This window comes from Sciurus vulgaris (assembly GCF_902686455.1).
Source record: "Sciurus vulgaris genome assembly, chromosome: 7".
In the NCBI taxonomy this organism is placed as follows: Eukaryota; Metazoa; Chordata; class Mammalia; order Rodentia; family Sciuridae; genus Sciurus; species Sciurus vulgaris.
In genome coordinates, this window is record NC_136467.1 from 152,538,652 (window position 1) to 152,554,081 (window position 15,430).

General features: G+C 47.9%; 1 long non-coding RNA gene across 1 annotated transcript; it reads left to right on the forward strand.

The window, feature by feature from the left end:
• Positions 1-2,087: 2,087 nt before the first annotated feature.
• On the forward strand, positions 2,088-13,225 carry LOC306665299. The gene is made up of 3 exons (XR_013764963.1): positions 2,088-3,221; positions 7,492-7,678; positions 11,012-13,225. It is a non-coding gene; the product is annotated as an uncharacterized lncRNA (long non-coding RNA).
• Positions 13,226-15,430: the final 2,205 nt, after the last annotated feature.

Below are 15,430 nucleotides of genomic sequence, written 5' to 3' on the forward strand. Positions count from 1 at the left end.
GCTCTCTTCCTGTCACCAGGGGAGAGTAACAGAGACCAGGAGGGGAAGCCAGTTGAACCCCAGGGTCAGTGCGGATATAAGTGGATTTTGGTATATGGGGAAAAATACAAATTGAGAAAATGTCAACGTGTAATTACATTTATGACCACCACCCACCCTGCCCCGTGCGCATGCTCCATATGCTTTTTCAAATTTGCTCAATGAGTGGTCCAAAGTTCAGTGACAACTCAGTAGATAGGACAGGCCGACCACCCCTCCTCAATGCCTGTCTGTGCTAAAGGGACTGCAGGTCTGTGTCGTCTCTGAGGGTCAGGCAGCTGAGGGGCAAGATGAGCCTGGACATCTGATTGTGTCAGAAAATACAGAAGTACTCGAGGGACAGTGGGAAGATGCCCAGAGGACAGAGCAGCCGGCCTGAAGGGGCTCCTGGGAATCTCAACCTCGATTATACAGACGATGTCCCACCAAGTACAGGAGGACTCCGTGAGTCCACACTGTTGTAATTAAATGGGTGCCTGAATGAGTGAGCAGAAGAAAGCGCTTCCTTAAAGCAACGCCATCCGATGATCAGAAGGAACCCGGGGTCAGAAGGAGGGCAGGCTTCGTGGCAATGTCCCCGGGTAGGGAAGCTCAGGTGCTACCAGTGACGAAAGCTTCTGTGACTGTCAGGTGCCCCTCCATGACCTTCCTCCTTCCGGGAGAAGCACAGCAGCTTTCCTGCAGTGACTTGGAAGGCATGACTTCAGGCCAGTGGTCAAAGGTCAGCACCGTGTGGGGCAGACGGACATCACAGCAGCCTGATGGAATGCAGCCAGGAGACCACAGCACTGTTACCCTGCATGAGGAGGGGGCTGACCAGAGACTGAAACCACAACGGATCTCCCCCTGACGCCAGTTGTCCTGAGAAGGTGTTTTGGTCTTACAGTGACAAAAAGCTAACACACAGTTCGTAGGACATTTCTGCAAGTTTGAAATTCCTGTGAAATAAAGTAGTAAAAAATGACTAGTAGAGGAATGCTTAGCTTTGGGTTTTTACTTTATTGCACAAAGTTAAAAGGAAGAAGCCCCTGGATTCTCATTTTGGGTTTTATTTGATAAGAACCTTATAGTGTATCATCATCAGATCAGATTTTTAGATCTGGATGTGCCATGGCCTTGTTGGACGGAAAAGGATAGTTTCATGAAGCCAGGACTTTTCTGGACTTGTGTACCTGCACGGAGTCACTCATATGGACTGCCTTAGAGTCATCCTTACCCGTGTCATGTTGACGTCAGTCATTTTAAATAGATGACGGGGCTCAAATCTGCCTTTACCACTTACCAGCAGGTGACTTCAGCAAGTGAACTACCCTTCCCGCTTCTCTCCTGGTCTATAAAACGCAGATCATAACCAGACCCCTCAGGTGGGGTTACTGCGAGGACTGTGTTGTCAGTATCAGCAAAAGTGCTTACGAGGGTACGTTTTCTGCTGCTTTTATTTTTATGTGTGATGACAGGGTCTATGATTTATGTAGAGTAAAAGCCAGAGGGACTGGTTAAGAGCACCTGCCTTGTGGGTGGATCCCCTCGCATGCTGAGGATAGAGGCAGCAAGGCCATCGATGGTGGACCCCAGCACTGCCCAGTGATCCCTCAAGGTGCTTCTCTCACCCCAAGCCAGTCCCAACACCAGCACGCCCTCGGGTTCTTTCTATGTTGATTATTCGGGAAAAACAGTGGAGACAAAGATGGTATTGTCAAGACAGAGACAAAGGAAACGGGGTTGGAGAATCCAGATCCAGGGCGAAGTGTGTGCTTTGGCAGAGATGTCTAGGGGTTAGAGTGACCGCAGGCTCACGTCACGTCGTACCTCAGATCTCGGCAGGTTTATGTTAGAAAACACGGCATGTCCCAAGGGAGAGCATCCTGCCCCTGCGCGGGGCTCTCCAGGCTGCATCCTGTCCCTGAGGGGCTTCCAGCCAAGCTTGTGACACATGGCACTTGAGATTTGCACAGCATGAGGTGTGTGTGTGTGTGTGTGTGTGTGTGTGTGTGTGTGTGTGCATTTCATGCTCTGCTCCCTTCTTAAAGGTATAAAAGCACACATTGGGCCCTCTCTTATCCTAACACTTGCTTCACTGTCCAGGACAGACCTGAATTACAGTATAAAATGAAAGAAGAGTTTGATTGGCAGTGAGAGAGAGAAGAGGGAGGTTTTGCTCAGAGCCCAAAGGGGTGTGGATGACTCATCAGACAGAAGGATGCGCGCCGTGGAGGGAAGAGTGGAGGTTCCGTCCGGGTGGCTTTACCTTTGGTGCTGTGGACTTCAGACCTGCTGGCACGTCGTAGCCACTAGTCCAGCCTCTAGCTGGCGTTTCTCCCCTTGCTCAGTCTCTCTTCCCTGTATCCCCTGACTAGCTATTTTGAATTTTGGAACATTTGCATATTTTGAGAAGCACTAGGAACACAATGGCATGAACTGTCTAAGATTCCTCACACCTCTAGGATTTAGGACTTTCATGGGGTAGAAGATGTGGACCTACGTCCGGAGGCACGTGTCTTGATAAGAACTCGGATCTTGGAGCCAGACTCGCTGGGTATGAGTCTTGCTCTGTGGTTCCTGGGCAGTCCATTTTCTTTATCTGTAAAATGTCATTAAAAATGGAGATGCATGTGACAAAGTACCTGCTATATAGGAAGCTTTCAGAAAATGTTGGTGAGTATATACTTCTCTAATGTCTAGGAAAAAGGAACTTCATGTTTTTTGAAGACTTGGTGTACAGTACTCCCCACCTTAGCCATGAGAGATATGTTCCAAGGCCTTCTGTCTGTACATACAGCACTGGACACTATGTGCTAGGACTTTTCTTATACAAAATAATTAAATTTAATTTATAGTTAGGCACATGAAGAGATTAACGATAACTAGTAATAGAACAATCATAACGACCTAATAAAAGTTATTTAAAACTTCTGAATTGTGTAAGTGATTTTCCATTTCGCCTGTGCAGACTGATTGGCTGTAGGTAACTAAACTGGATTGGATGGCGCTGTCTTCAGGTGATTCTAGAGTAGGGGGACTTGTAACTCCATCCTCCACACAGCCTCTAATTGGCATCCACTTGTCCACAGGTAAAATCACCTGGTGTTCTTCTGTCATCTCTGTGGAAATCTAGGTCTTGATTTGGATGTTTCTGACAAGATCCTCAGGCTCAGACTCCGTATCAACCTCAACAACTCCAGGTAAAAGTTAATTTTATTTATTTAGATGTAAAACACGAGTTTTTCAGCATGGAAAACAAGAGGTATTAGGCTGTCTTGAATTCTAGAAGACAACAGTTAGAATCCTGATTTTCTCCCCCTTCCTGGAGATGCCTCAGGCCCTGCACGTGCCCAGCCGTGCTCTGCTACTGAACTGCATCCCCGGCCCAGAATTCTGGTTTCTTTGTGTTGAAAAGGTCGTAGTCAAATGCCAGTAGACAGAGAGAAAGAGAAGATGTACCGAAGGAGGCGGGGAGTGTGTTTTGCCTTAGGTGTTGAAAGCTTCCTACTCAGAATCATCACATCCATTTTGATGTCTGCCATACCCAGCCATTAAAACGGTATCACAAAATGTAATATCACAAAATGTCACAAACTCAGAGGCATCCGGCCGCCGGACTGGAGTGATGGAAAAACGGCACAGGAAGCCTTGAAAAAGTGCACAGTTTGCCATAAAAAGCAGCGGGAAATTAGCCAGGATCCACTTAGACCTAAGGAGGCTGAGCGGAGGAGAGAGTCTCCTCTAAGAGGCGGCCTTTCGTTTTGTGCCCGAGTGAATCAGTTGTTCTACGGTGTTTAAGGGGCGGGTGGGAGAAATTGGAGCCTGGCTTATTTTCCAGTCAGCAAGCACTCTCCCCACTCTGTCCCCAACAGAAAAGGTTCCAGCTCTGACCTCAGCCCCTCCCATCCCGGCCGTTGCTGCCTCTGGTCAGCGTGCAGCTCTGCACCAGCCTTCCCTGCCCACGCTCTCCCTGCCCTGCAGGGCCTTTGCCCTCTCGCCCAGCCAGGTCAGCCCCTTCTCCCTGTCACCCATTGCTCCTTCCGCTTTTCCTTCTTCATTGTTGGTTTTTGTTTCCTCGTTCTTATTTCCTTTTTCTCCTTTCTTTAAATCGAGAGATGATTCTAATGCCTTGCAATTTAGCATTTTCACGTTTGGTGTTCAGTGTTTTTCGGCAGATTCCCAGCATTGCATGGCCGTCCCCAGGATGGAATTCCAGAACGTTGTCTCATGCCGGAGAGACCCCATGCCCGTTAGGACTCACTCCCCATTCCTGCCCCGCTAAACTACTGATCTGCTTTCTGTACCTGAGAATGTGCCTATTCTGGAGATTTCTCACACGTGGGGCCGCAGACTGGGGGGCCCTTTGCGTCCAGCTTCTGTTGGACGGTGTGAACTTCTGGAGGCTTCTGCGTGGCTGCTTTGTTCACAGCAAAAGGCATTTGGAATGCACCATGTCTTGTTTGTCCATCCGTCAGGCGAGGACACTTGAGTTGTTTCCACTTTGTGACTATTTTGAACAGTGCCACTGTGAACGTTCCTGTACAGCTTTTGTATGGATGTGTGTTTGGGGTTCTCTTGGGTGTAGACCTGGGGCTGGAACTCTGCATCGTGGAGAAATTCTCTGCTGAATACTTGGAGGAACTGCGGGCCTCTTTTCCAAAGCGGCAGTAGGTACCTGTTACCTTCCCACAGGCCGTGCCCGTGGGTTCCGACTTCTGCCCATCCCCCCAGCACTCTGGGTTGCCAGTCATTTGTAGGACATCCCTGGGTGCAGAGTGGCTCCTCTTTCCTGGTCCCTTGGGTGCTTTTCCTCCGGAGAACTCTTGTTAGTGCCCACACTCCTCTTTCAGGCTGTGTTAAAGTCCCTCCTACACATTCCCTGGCAAGCTGTGCTTGTCTGGTGACATGCCACATCACGCTGAATGATAATAGTCTGCTAACTTTATCTCCTGCATCAGAGTGTGAACCTGTTAGAGAGGGCACTAAAATATTTCCCGTGGTTCCTCCCAGGTCAACACAGCCCGACTCAGCTACTTTTGGTTGCATCTTATTTCTGCTTTCTTTTCTGAGGGGACGGACTGAACTTCACCATTGCCTGAGCTCTGGGCAAAAGAGCTCGTATTCGTTAAGCTGTGCCTGGTCATTAAGGAGAGCAGACAGTTAAGGAGTAGCCTGTGTGTCTCCCTTTCTAGAAAGTTGTGTTATCTTTCCTGTTGTACTAAACAAGTACCACCTCTAATTCACCAGGAAGTTTGGAAGGAAAGAACTGGGGATGCCATCCCATCTCACCCCACAGGGAAGAAAGTGGTAGGGTGACCTTAAAACTACAGACCAAGCAGCACCACCTTTTCACTGACCCTTTTAAAAGCAAGACGGATTGCAAATGGCATGCGCCTTTTATAAAATAACCAGTTATGTATATTAACCAAAAAATTTTCCAAATGTGAAGGGAAGTCAAGGTCACTGTGATGCAGTTCACTGACCTTCAAAAACAATGCTGAGTTCTGATGGTGCAAAGTTATAAGCATAAGAAATCTGAGGTTCATTAGCACCAGAGTTGAGCAGATAGGAATCAGTGCTGGAGAACAAAGGCTGAAAGTAGAATTAAATGTAATTACAGACTTAAAATATAAGTTTGAATTAAAAAGTATATCCAGCTTGAAGGTTGAATCACACTAAATTACAGCATCCCGTGCATCAGTACAGATGAAAAGGCATGTTTAATTAGTTCTCTTAACTGTTTCTCCCCCAAATATACTTGTTTCCACAACCAATATTTAGATGATCTTGTCTCTTGTTCTGTGTGGCCCCGTAAGGATCTGCATTAGGCATTTAGCGTCTTCCTAATTGGAACGCAGCTCCGTGGGGACTAGATAGCCATTGCCTTATTTGACAGTGTTTCAGTGTGTTCTTGGAAACTCTGTCCAGCCTCCTTGCTATGCTTTTTATATTCTTCTGGAATGAAGAGGAAACGGGGGAGGAAAAGATGGAGAGAAACAAATGTAAGTTGGACTCAGATCAGTGAGATAGTATCAAATGGGGCCAAAACGAACTTGGCAGAAGCTCCTCTCCTGTTTTCCACTTGAGCGTGCACACGTTGGTGCTTGGAATACCACTTGCATTTCTTTCATTCTTCGAGGATTTTTCTTCAGCTTTAGGAAAAAACTCTAACTTTAGGAGCCAGGAATGAACATGAAGAAATTTTTTTTTTTTTTTTAACTTGTGAACGTGCTTAGAATGGACATTTTGCCTGTAAGACATGATGGGCAGAGAATATAGTAGATGCTTTTAGAACAGGAGAGAAAGTGTGGCGGAGCAGTGGTACGTGGGAGGGGGTTATCTTGAGAGATATGAGTTCGAATCCACGTTTTGCCTTTTACTAGTTGGGTGACTTGGGCAAAGTAATCTTTCATAGTCTGTGTAAAATGGGCATACTCCTGTTTCATAATGTTGTGATAGTCAATTGAATGATAAGGCATTCAACAAAGACTGTTTTAAAATTGTTCCATTGATTGAAAAAAAGTTGCTTAAGAATTCTTAGGATAAATATATTAATCTTCTAATGAAATAGTGCTTAGGAGAGATATTTTACTCTTGTGTTCAGTCTGGATATGACTGGTAGCTGTACCTCCTTGGTTTCTGTATGCAAAATATGGTAGACAAAAACTGTGAAGAAGATAGAATATGATCCCATGTGGTAAGAGATGCTTGATAGAAATACATTAAAATTGAACAGAAGGACTGGGGCTGTAGTTCAGTGGCAGAGTGCCTGCCTAGCACGTGGGAGGCACTGGGTTCAATCCTCAGCAGCACTGCATGAAGATAAATAAAATAAAATTTTAAAAAATTGAATAGGATTAGAAGGATTCCGATTTTATTTCATCACTTGTGGTATTTAGGTCTTTGTAGACACCTGAGAATCAGGCTTTAGAACACACATACATGTACACAGGCAGATATCCAAAGAGAAGATACTATACAACCATCCAAAAAGTGCATTCCATTGTTCCTATAAAACCCTCTTTGCTTTAAAGTAATGTTAGTCGCAAGTCAGTGTGAAGAGCACACCTGGTTTCCATGTACCTTCATCCAGCTTCCCAAAGATACCATCTTTAATAATGACACAGTACAACTTCAAGACCGTGACATTGGTCCTTCACTTTTCCAGAGCCAAACCCATTTCTGTGTTCTTTCTTAATCAGTCAGTTGACTTGTGCCTTGTGGTGCACAGCCAGGACCTTGCACATGCTTGCCATGCACTGGGACACTGAGCTCCATCCCCAGCTCCTATTCAAGTGTGTTTTTAAACAGAGGAATTTTTTCCTTTTGGCTTCATCTGTTTTCACTTAGGTATACTTTCTGAGAGTTAGTAAGCTTCCTAAAAAGACAATTTGAAGTCAGGAAGCTCAGGCTTTAGAATGCAGTCTTGGTTCTGCCCCTTAATCCTGACGTCTGTCTCTGCATCTGCAGGAAGGGGACAGCCCTGCCCTCCCAGAGCTGCGGGGTGAACCAGTGCAGGCAAAGAGGCTTTGCCACAGAGATGGCTTTGGAGTTACTTTCCCGTACTAGGTTTCCATCAAAATCCAGAACAGCTGATCAGTCTCTCCAGCGTGGTAGTGCACAGTGTGAACACCTGTCACCTAAGGACCAGAAACTGGTAAATGAATCAAAACCACATCCTGGCTCCTGTGTGGCGTCCCTCCTTCATCTGGCTGACTTCGCTCCCTTCCCTACCTGTCCTTTCCACGTGTGGGTTACCTGTCTTCTTCAGGTCCCTTTTAGGATGTGGATTCTGTGGGAAATAGTTCTTGACTGCGTTTTGGTCTGTTTTGTCCTAAAGAGCACCTCGCCTGACCCTGTTGTATAAGCACCAGTCCTCCTTGGATCCCCCTTCAAACCCAAGCTCTTCCAGTCAGCTCTCAGGGGTCCCTCCCCAAAGGTGGCCCTCCAGGCACAGTGTCCCCAGATGGGATGGGTCTCGGGATGCTGCCTCCTCTTCTTTGCTGACGGTGGCTGCAGAGAGGGGGACCGCAGGGGCCGTGTGGTGTCCCACCTCTGCCTGAGGGCACAGCCGTGGGGAGAGAAGCCCTCTGCAGCAGCCGCTGCTCCTCAAGCCCCGACCCCCGAGAAGCGTCTAGCCCTGTTGAGCTCAGCAGTCTCCACGCCTATTCAGAACACTTAACATGACTGTTTGTGGTATTGGTCCCAAAACGTGTGTCCTGTGAAGAACCTGGTGGGAGGAGGACGGAGAGCTGGGCTCCCAGCCCCTGGTCCGCTGCCTGGGTAGACATTCCTGTGTGCTTTTCATTTCTGTTATGGGACTGAAGCTGGGAGCTGCCCGCCCACTCCTCTGCCCCTGCCCAGCATCTCCTCCTCCTCGGACAGCTTCCTGCTCGCCTGGGTCTGTTCTCCCGCTTTCCCACTTGATCTGGGGTCCTCGGCACTTCACCCCTGTTTGCAAACTTCCCGTTTCTAAGAGATGGATTCTATTTTCATAGTTCTACATCTTATTTAAATGTGTTTAAGGAATGCTTTAAAAGGTCCCTCTATGTTTTAAAATATCCCTTTATGCGTTAGCAAGTGGCACATCGTTTCCTGCTCTAGTTTTGGCCTCAGTCCCACAAGTCAGGGCTGAAGTAGGGGTGAAAAGTTCACCCTCCGGAAGTGCCTATTAGGTCAGAGTCACGTGACGGGAGCCGTCCCAGCGCCTGCCACTCCAGGGACCAGAATCCCCGGAGAAGGCTGCCTGAGAAAGGGCTTCTCTCAGCGCTGCCGCCGGTGCTCCCACTGGTGTTTAGAGTCCTAGGTTCCCAGGCGTGTCCGGCGCTCGTATGACGACCCCGGCACCTCGCCATTACCCTCCTCATTTTTATTCTCTGCTGCAAGGTTTTAAAATGGAAAGTTGTAACCCGTGGGTAGGTCATGCAGTCGATTTAGTGGCCAGGGATCAGCATTAAAATACGTGTATAAGCTGGGTGTGGTGGCACATGCCTGTCATCCCAGTGGCTTGGGAGGCTGAGACAGGAGGATCACGGGTGGAAAGCCAGCCTCAGCAACCTAGTGAGGACCTAGTGAGCAACTGAGCAAGACCCTGTCTCAAAAAATAAAAAGAGCTGGGAATGTTGCTCACTGGTTATGACTGCTGGGTTCAATCCCCAGTACCAAAAAAATAAAAAATAAAAGTATCAACGGAGTACCTTCCATGTAATGAGAGTGTGTCATGTGAGGCTTGTTTGATGATACACATGCACACACATCTGTGCAACTTTCACAGGGGCCAACTGGTTGCACACACATGCACCTGTGCATGCTGATACACACACACTCACCTTCTTCCTATTTATTCAGGAGCCCAACTATTCAAAGTGCTTGTACTGGTCAGTGGGCATGTTATAAAATGTGCACAGAATCCTACTTTATGGTGATCGCGTTTTAATTTATGTAGTATGAGTTGTATATTCCATTTTCTTTCTCAGTTCTCTCCCATCTGCATTGTTTCCAGGTGCACAGTATTGCCGTGGGTGCATCAAAGTCATGGAATCCATACGCTCTTGTGAGTTACAATGTGCTCAGGACACATGTTACTTAGGTTCTTCCCCCTGCATGGATGTCTGTATTGTCCATCTCACCTCACACACATCCCTCACTAGAAAGTGCAGGGAGGATTTACTTGGGATCTGGATTGATAGTAACTGGCTGGGCCACAGTGCATGTGTACACAGCCCAGATACTGCATACAAGTAATTTCATAAAGTTTTCTCCCATGACCTCCCAAATGACTCACCCAAGGTCCCAAGAGCAGCATGAGGGGTCCTTTACCCACATCCCACCAATACTTGGCATTGTAATCTTTCTAATTTTCCTTACTTCTGTGCATAGAAAACATCTTTTTGCTTTATTTTCCTCTCATCTGATTATCGATGAATGTTATTATCTCTTCGTATGCTTGTCTCTTGGATTTTTCCCTTATGCAGATTTTTCCTTGAATTCACTCTGCAGTTTCCCATGGAAGCTTTTGTACTTTTCCTACAGACTTACAGGCAACCTGTGCCTGACACTTTTCTATTAACTTTGTCCATTACATTTTTTGTCCAACAGAAATCTGTAATTTGGATGTAATTCAGTTCGTTAATATTTTACTCTGGGAGCTTTGCAAAATGAATGATTCCCTATCCTTCTTTTATAAAACTGTCTTTATCTTTTATGTAAAAGATTGCATTTCTCACATTTAGGTCTTTAACCCATTCAATTAAGTTCATGTGTGTTGGGTGGTTGGTAGGGACCCAGTTTATTTTCTCCTGGGGTGATTTTTTTCTTCGAGTTAATGCCACCTTTTGGCTCTTTCTTTTTGTTCTTTAACAAGTTTGGCCAACTCGTTCAAAAAGCTGGTTAGACTAACTTAACCTCTGGTTCACTAGGTCCTGCTTATTTTCCCCTCTTTTTCAAGGTGGACTTAGCTGTCTGTGAACTTGGTTTTTTTCCATATGAATTTTTAAATTAATACAGGTCTGTTAGGGTCTTCGAACTACAATTGAATTTTCACATGGGTGAGACTCGGTTTGTAAATGAAAATAGAAGAAGTCACTTTTTAAAATCCTAGCTTTGGTTGGCTCTCCACTTATCACACCATCTTTTATGTTCCTTATTAAAGCACAAATTATTCTCCATGGAGAGCGCACATGCTGGCGTTTGGCTGTTCAGCGTTCCCCAGAGGCATGGCTGTGGGCAGGGCGCTCCTGGGGAGCAGTGAGCCCTGTCGGAGGTGAGGCTTCTGGGAGGGCTGTGGTCATTGGGCTGATATCCTCAAAGGATGTCATGGGTCTCCAGCATCCCCCCACACCATCTTTTGCTTCTGGGCCATGAGGCAGGTGGCTTTCCTCTGCCATGCTCTCCTGCCATGGTCCCAAAGCAGTGGGGCCAGTGAATCATGGGCTGGAACCAAACTCTAAGCCAAGGTAAACATTTTGTGTTTATAAATTGATTTTCTCAGGTATTTCACCGATAGCAACAGAAAGCTGATGGATGAATAGTTTTTCAACAGTTGGAACCAATAAAAGATGAAGAGGATACAGACATCCATAAAATGACTCTAAAGCAGTTGTAGAACTTAGTAGGACTTAATAGGTGTTAATGTAGTAACACTCCTTATCCATGGATTGATTCTGTTACGAAGTGCCTTAAAGGTAATATCAGGTACATCATCATATTATAAATAAGAGAAGTCCTTCCTAGAGAGGTGAGATGACTCTCTTGAGGCCACAGAGTTGGGTGGGGGAGAATTTCACATTGAGCCAGATTGTCTGATTGCCAGTCCATTACCTTTGCCAACAAACTGTGCCTGCAACACCACAGTCCCCAGACGGGCTGGCTTCCAGCAGGTTTCCCTTGTGGAGTTAAAGTGAGGTTTGCTCGTCAGAGAAACTAGACTCTTCGGAGGCTCACTAAGATGATTCAGCTGCTGAAGTTATAAGGTGAAAGGGGAAAAAAAAATCTCTTGAGCATCTTATTGTTTTCTTGTTAATAATGGTGTGAGCTAGCCTTTGGGTTCATTTTCACAACTGTGTCCCTGTGTTGTGCTGTGGTGGAGAGTGACTTTCAGAAATACAGTGTTATTTGCACAAAACAGAAGCCACACATTTGGGTGCTGACAGAGTGCTGGGGTGCTTGGTGCCCAGACAGGAGGGGGCGGGCTTGGCTCTCATCCATGTGTCCACCAGAGTCCCAGCCCGAATGGCAGGATGGCTTGGCGGGAGGAGAGTGTGGCCTTGTTGAGATGCATTTTCTCCCTCTTCCCACGTGAACGTTGAGATGTGAATTTTGCTGTCTTTATCTCGTCTAATTTTCCCCTAAATAAGATGACTTGGGACAGAAATGAGTGCTCTCTGGTTTTTGAGACAGACAGTCGAACTCAGAAGGGAATGATTATAGGACTAATTCTGCTGTTTTAATGACATCAATTGAATAACATTAAAAGAATCAAAGCCCACGTGATTTCACAGCATTTTAACACTGTGCATTTGAATCTAAACAAAATGTGGTTTTGCATGTCTTTTTTGACTCTCTCTGTGTAGTAGGGCCATTAACTTAAATTGGTCGTGGGTGTGTGTGTGTGTGTGTGTGTGTTCCTGTGTGTTTCTGGGGCGAGTCATGATGGGGGGTGCAGAGGAATAGCTCCGTGCTGAGGTGGGAGGGAGGTGGACGGGCTCCTTATGGGATGCTGCAGAAGTGCCCCTGAACACCAAGGGCGAGTCCTGCCTCCCCCTCCTCTGGAGCTCCTGTCTCCACCCACCTGCCGGGGTTTCCTTGTCCTGCTGTGCGGGGACACCTGCCTTCATCAGCGGACACGTCCAAGGCACGCCTGGTGTCCACCTAAGCCCCCGAGTTCCTCTAGTGTCAGTAGTCCTCTCCCAGGGCCCGCGGGTGCACCCGCCCTGTGCCTGGTCTCCCGAGTCCTCCAGCTGGCTCTGGGGCAGCGCTAGCCCGTACCTTCCCTGGCACCCGCCACTGACGTAGGGCAGTTCTTGTCACCCTCACCCACATGTGGGCCGCTGCTGTCTTCACCAGACCTGTGTCTGGGCTGCTCTGTCCAGGTCAGAACTCCCTGGTCTGGAGAGTCAGACGTGCCCAGCTGCTCTCTGTTCGCCTTGGGCTGCTGCTGCACTCGGGTGAGTATGAACCGGACTTTCTTCTCGCCCGTCCAGTGTGAGCAGTAACAAGTAACTCAGGATGGGCATCGAGGCGAGGACGCAACGGATGCCCAGGGGGAGCACCGCCCCTGGCACGCACCAGGGCCGCATCTCATCCACTCCCCCTTGATTCCTTGGAACATCATTTGCTTGACTTTAAAGAAGCACCAGAGACTCCTTCTTGCTGTGGGTGTCCAGAGCACCGCCTTCTTCTACGCCGGTTTCCCTTTCCCTGGTCACAGGTTCACAGCAACCCCGCCCAGTCCTGCCTGTCACCCTGCCAGCACTTCACTTTTAGGCTTTTGCCTCTTTAATCTCTTTGACATTATCTTTTACTTCTTTGTTTTTTTTAATTTTTTGTTTTTAGTTGTCAACAGACCTTCATTTTATTTACTTATATGTGGTGCTGAGAATCAAACCCAGTGCCTCGCACATGCTGGGCAAGCGCTCAGCCTCTGAGCCCCAGCCCCAGCCCTGTCTTTCACTTCTTTGACCAACTTCTTACACGTCCTTCCTACTGCTGTCCTAGGATATAAGCTCTACAAAGGCAAGCCCTGTGCCCCAGGACAAATGAGGAGCACCAGAGACCTTTCCAGGCTTCTGAGTGGAGACTCAGCCTTCACACGGAGGTCGAGGCCTTTAGGCCATTCAGGATCCCCAGCAGCTGCGGGGGAAACAAGTGGAGAGGAATCTTGCAAGCATCAAGTATGCAGCCACGAAGGAGAGGAGGAGCTACCTTGATAGGCTTTTTATTGCACGCCTGGGAGTCAGGGCTACGGGGACAGTCCAGTGACTCCATACGGTTGAACTTCCCTTTCATTGGATCAAATGGTTTTTCTCAGGACATTTCTTTGTGGTGTCCTGTTCTTGACCTTGCTTTCCATTAGCCGGGCCCCTGTGTTAGGCTACCTAGTCCACTCCCAGGACCGTGATCTGTGTGTCCACCCTTGCTTCAGGCCACTTCGTTCTGCTTTGAGTGAGCACAGAGTTGGCCTCCTCCTGGCCCCTGGGGTCCCTAGCCGGCTTCTCCCGGTCTCATTGATCCTCTAACCCCAAGGGGGCCTGCACCATCCCTGAGCCATCCTCTCTCCCATTTGGTGGACAGAATCAACACTGGTTTACTCGTCCATTGCTTTCCCACTTCAAGGCCAGCACATCGACCCCACACACTCTATAGGCAAAACCTGGTCTCCAGTCTCCGTGACCTCTTCTCCCACCCCCCTCCAAACTCCCCGGCCATCGCCCCCACCACTGGTCCACCGTGATGTACATATGGCTCTGCTGCTGAGAAGTGCTCGGCGCCTCCTGGCCACTGCTGGACAGGAGGCACACCTAGGCACTCAGGCTGCCCTGTACAAATGGCACGTGGTTGTCCATCATTATTCCAGAGTGAACACCGGGCCCTATTTACCCAGACCCAGCGGATCCATCCCGGGCTCCTCCTTCAGCCTCTGCCACAGCTCATGTCTGCTGAAAGGGCCTCCCGTGCCTCCTGCAGAGCCCCGCCTGAGCTGTGCTCCCTGGCACGGCCACGGCCTGGAGGCTGCTGGGAGTTTCCCCGGCCCTTCCTGTGAGCCTTTCCTTCCTCCCGGAGAGGTCTGTCCTACCCGCTCCTCCCTTCGCTTGGTGAGTCATTCCTGCTCCTCCCAGAGTCCCTCCTTTCTAGGGGAGCATATTGGGCCAACCCACCTGGTTTGCTCTGTTAGGGTGGCAACTTTGTTTTCTTCATGTAAAAAATGAAAATCTTGTACACAGCGTCAATTATTGCCAAAGACGATCATGATACTTACCATCTTTGTCCCCAATATTCACTGTGATACAGTGTGGTGGACGTTTTGTTTATAGTATCTCAATTCTCCACTTACCCTGTGACATAAAAAATACATTTTTTCAAGAGAAAATAGAAGTTATTTCCTTCGGCTCCCAGTTGCCAAGTGTGAACTCTCTGCTTGAACGCGTGTGCTTGTTCAGCTGCTCGCTGGTGATGGTCTGAAACGGGTATGCATTTGAAATGTGGGGAGCGATATCCAGGACGAAGAATGAGGTTTCTGCTGTCAACTGGACGCTGCTGCACCTGGTCCAGAGCAGGCAGGTGGGATGGAGGGTGAAGGCCGTCTCTGGGCAGAGCCACGCACAGGCGGAATGGCTCCTGTGGAAAACCGTTCCTCAGTTTTGTGTTCCTATCAGACCATGAAAGGGCAGTTCAGTCGATGGTCAAATAGGTAAGAAGCAAAACCAAGGAACGCATTCTGGCCAGTGGATCTCAACATTCTCCTTCAACTAGAGATCCTGAGGAGGGAGGAAACGGCTGCTCCTTTCCTTCCCTGCTTCCCTAGGGACTGGAGCTCCTGGGAGGCACCCCTCTCCCCGCCCCACTTGAGGGCCAGAGCAGAGGTAGTCTTGGTTCATACTGGAAAGGGGAGGGATGCGAGTGTCATTTCTAAATAAGTTGCTGAGACACTAAAGCAATAAAACCCCAAACTTTGAATTTGTCTTTGCTCTCCAGCCGGGGTACGTATCCTTCTACGTTCCATTTATTTTTTATGTTTATTCACAAACACTTAAATTTTCTGTGTGTTCATCCACATCATTGACCTGGGCCATCCAAATCTTAAGTAAAACCCCCATATGCCCTTAATAATAACCGTCAATGCCTGATATGCATTTTGATGTACACATTATAATTTGCTGTAATGTAATTGTTGCTATCATCACTTAAAAGG